A 4321-nucleotide genomic window follows, 5' to 3' on the forward strand; every position below is an offset into this window, starting at 1 on the left:
TGTTACTTTGACCATTCAGTTCATGGAGTTTAAGCTGCCGCACAAAACAAGGGGTCGACAATTTGTGATTCCTTGTTAGTACCACAAATGAATGACAGCATGGTTGAGATGAGTGGTGGCCTCCATCCAACACCAGTGGAATTGTTATTCATCATATTAAAGAAAGTAGCATTTCCCATGAAGGTTAGTGCATGCTGTTGTAAAGGGAAGTTTACTTTTTCTATGGAGTTGCATTTAGCTGCGTATGGACTTCCATAGCTCCATAAGGAAAACCTGTATTTACTTTAAAGACCTTGGAAATGGATGTGAATGCTTTGCAGCATGAATAGAGATGCCAGTTCTCACATAGTAGAGGATGGTTTTGATCCATCGACCTGTGGGTTATGGGCTGAGCGTGCTTCTGCTGCGCCACTCTGCACTTTGAATTGTTTTTAAGGACAGTGGTGATATAGGCCATATGAAGTAGAACTGCAAGTAGATGCGTCAGGTGGCGAATTCTCTTTTTGCATACAGCTACTGTAAAATGATATGTCTGAAAGTTCATGAATCTGATGGTTTATTTGTAATAAGAACTTGAGTGCTTTCTTCTTGGAAATGCTGATACAGTTGCATTGAGGAGGTGGACAATGACAAGCAAGAATTCAACTATTTTCAGTTCACAGACAACAGAATGAGGCAACAGTATAAGACATCTTATATGAGCCTTGCTGAGTAGTCTATTTGCTAACAGTCTATAGCTATTGACAACACCTAGATATCAGTGGTGGGACTTAAATCCAAGCCTGCAGAGAGACCGGAGCCCTAATCCAGTTGGATATTGGATATATAACATTGATCAAAACTATTGCTGATGAGAAGAAAGAGTTGGTTAATGGATGTATGAAGTTTTACTGAGAACCAAAGATAACACAAGTTATAAAAAAATGCAGCTAGCTTGGGTGTAAATGTGGCATCAACAGCACAACGGATACATTGTACTTTGGCCAGTTTTGGCAATGGGTGCAAATTCATAACAAAAGTTTGGATGAACCCCAACTTGGCTATGGTTGGGTAAGTTGACAACATGGAGCTTTGAGAGGTGGAAAAACAGACAGGCCCAGCATGGATTACAGTGATACCTGAACTCGTTATTAGATTTGACCTCCCATCTGCCTGTTAAAACCTTCAAATTGTTATGACAGAACAATGGAGTAATAGCCTGATTGTAGAAGTCAATAAAGGTCAAGATGACAGAGACCTTACCTGCAGAGAAGCTGGAATCTGCTGCAGTGCTTTGGACCACTCAGTGCCAGCATTGGTTCTGCTTTAAGAACTAGACTTTCTCCACTACAGTCAAACTAGTTAAAAAACTCTATGTCTTCTTAATTTCACCAGGAACCTTTAACTTCTCAGTCAAAGCACCACTGTTTGCAGAGCATGATGAGTCAGTTTGCTTTTAGTCATCATTGTTTGCCCTTAGAAGATCATTCGTTGAGACATTCACCTTTTGGTGATGTAGTTTGCATACAGCATTAGTAATCCAATTTTACATGAAATCCTGGAATGACTCAGGAGCTGTGTATCAGCCTTAGAGGGGATTTATGGTTGTGCGTAGACCCTACGCAAATAGCCTACGCATGTCGCCTATGCCGTTGTGAGCATTTTTGCTTTTGCGGTGGTGTGTCTGTGTCACTCTGCAGTAACACCTCCAAAACACTAGTCGGCAGCAGAGGTTTCTGTGAAGTGCTGTAAAGTTTAGTTGATTCAAAACACACATTAAACACACATTAAACATGGCTTAACAATTTCAAACACAAGTACACAAATTGGCTTCACTATAACTCGCAGCATTCACAGACAAACACTTGTGTTAATCCGGACACATTTTTCAAACAAATACAAATTGCTAACGTTATTAGCACAAGCCTATGGCATTTTACATTGTATAAACTAGCCTAGTGGCCAGCAGAGATTTCCTCTACTCATATGAAACCAGGATAAATCCCTAAGTATATATCCATAAAGGATAAATCACACACAAGACTTAAAATGCTATTTTAATGGAAGCCTTACTGTCTTCACAATTTATTGTTTCTTATCTGTGATCTAAAAGTAAATGCAAGCTCCATTTCCACTGAGGGAAAAGGTGTCAGTATACAGCGACAGACAGGAGGTCTGCATCGGCACGACGCGTAGTTACAATTCTTGAGAGGTGCACGTCAGCCTACGCTGTAGCTACAGCGTTCATTCAACGCAGAACTATAAAATGCGTGTTACCCAGGCAGCTTAGGTTAGGTTCTTTAATGTCCCCAGGGAGATAATTGTTTTCACACATCATTGTTGGTTTCAGGGCAGCATACACAACATATAACAGATAACAGAACCTCTTCCCAGATATTCCCCCCATGAACACTGACTGACTGTGTGCCGTCGCAGCAGAGCCGTTCAGCAATAACTGAATGGCAGTGGTGGGATTTGAACCCACGCCTCCAGAGAGACTGGAGCCTAAATCCAGCGCCTTAGACCACTCGGCCACACTACCTCATATGTGCTAAACTTACAGCTCTTCAAGTCTCACTTATAACAGGATGGTTTTAACCCATCGTCCTGTGCTTTATGAACCAAGCATGCCTCTGCTGCTCCTAAAAGCCTGACTCACAGGCTTGCACCCATAATGTAAGGTTTACATACCATAAGATTTATCAACCAAGCCAATGGGAGAGTTCCCTGGACGGCAGCTGAATACTCACAGGATCACAAGATCACATGAAAATCCATCTTGTCAGGCTTGTCAGGCTTGAAGTAATGCTTCATATGAGGAGCTATAGTGGCAGCTGCAGGCAGGGTTTAGGTATGTGTGAAAACACAAAGAGGCAAATGTTCAAAACAACAATGGCAGCTCCTAAAGAGGTTAGTGTAGATGTTGCAACAGCATCACTTATATCAGAACTGGAGAGTTATCTTTATTAAAAGAGGAACAAAGAATGACCCTGAAGGCTTGTCATAATGGAAAATATTTTTTTGCTCTTTTCAAGACTAGTTGGTGATAGACAGAAGGTGCCAAGTGTTGTTTGAAAGTGTCTGCCTTTGTCCAAACAGTTTCTATTGACAGCTTCTCAGATGGTTGTGTTTAACAAACTTTAGCATGTTAGGTTAAACAGGACATGCTATTGGCTAAAATGGATCTGCAAGGGCAGTACTAAATTGGAAACTTGTCTTTAAAAAAATAAAAAATAAAAATACTGGGAAAAATTGCCTTGGACCATTCAGCCACATGTCTCCCCTTCTGTGCCTGAGTTTTACCACTAAATAATACTGGAAACATGTTTTTTGCAGAACAATATGATGTCACAGTCAAGTCAACCGCTGACCCTTTGGATATAAAATATCATCACTTAATTTTATCCTCTTAGATATTTGTATGATTTTTTTGTTATAATGACAAAAAACAGGTTTTTGAGGTCACCTTTGACCTTCAAATTCCTACCGCTTTTTCCAATGACTCCAAATAGATGTTTGTGCCGAATTTGGGTAAATTCCCTCAAGGCCTTCTTGAGGTATCGCATTTACAAGAATAAGATGGGTGCAAGGTCACAGTGATCTTAACCTTTGACACCCAAAATGTAATCAGTTCATCACTGAGTCCAAGCGGACATTTGTGCCAAAGAAATTCCCTCAACATATTCTTAAGATTTTGCATTTAAGGGAATAAGAGGGCTGATGTCACAGTGACCTTGACCTTTGTCCAGCAGCATCCAATCAATTAATCCTTGAGTGGATGTTTGTCAAGGTCAAGGTAAACTTTATTATCCCACAAGTGGGAAAATCATGTGGTCACCATTACACGTTCCATTGTTATACAGCCTACTGTATAGCATTAAAAACATAAATACAAAACATTAGGAGAAGAAAAATGAGGACAAGACAGACAAAACAGTAAGAACATTGAGGAAACATGACAAGCATGTATGAATAAATAAATAAATTAAAAAAAAAAAGAGTGGATGTTTGTGCTGGATTTGAAAAAAAAAAAAGTCCCTTGAGGTGTTCTTGAGATATCACGATCAGGAGAATGGGCCGGAGGGACAGACAGACCGAGAACACCAGCTACGGCTAGGTGGGAAAGCATGAAAAAGATGCCATCATCTGCTGTGCGATTCTACTATGTTATCATCCCACAGCACCAAGGAGAAAGAATTTCTAACTTTGGACTTTATTTTAAACCTGTTTCTGTTTGTGTTTGCTAGCTGGAAGTCTCCTTTTTTTGCTGTTTGTTGTTACATTGCTACATTTTATGGTGCATTACACCAGGTACTGTCCATCAGAGGAACAACATAAAATC

General features: G+C 40.1%; 1 non-coding gene across 1 annotated transcript; it reads right to left on the reverse strand.

Annotated features, from left to right (window-relative positions):
- Nucleotides 1-2439: 2439 nt before the first annotated feature.
- trnal-uag (transfer RNA leucine (anticodon UAG)) lies at nt 2440-2521 on the reverse strand. The gene has a single exon. It is a non-coding gene; the product is annotated as a tRNA-Leu (tRNA).
- Nucleotides 2522-4321: the final 1800 nt, after the last annotated feature.

This window comes from Epinephelus fuscoguttatus, linkage group LG9 (genome assembly GCF_011397635.1).
Source record: "Epinephelus fuscoguttatus linkage group LG9, E.fuscoguttatus.final_Chr_v1".
Taxonomy (NCBI): Eukaryota; Metazoa; Chordata; class Actinopteri; order Perciformes; family Serranidae; genus Epinephelus; species Epinephelus fuscoguttatus.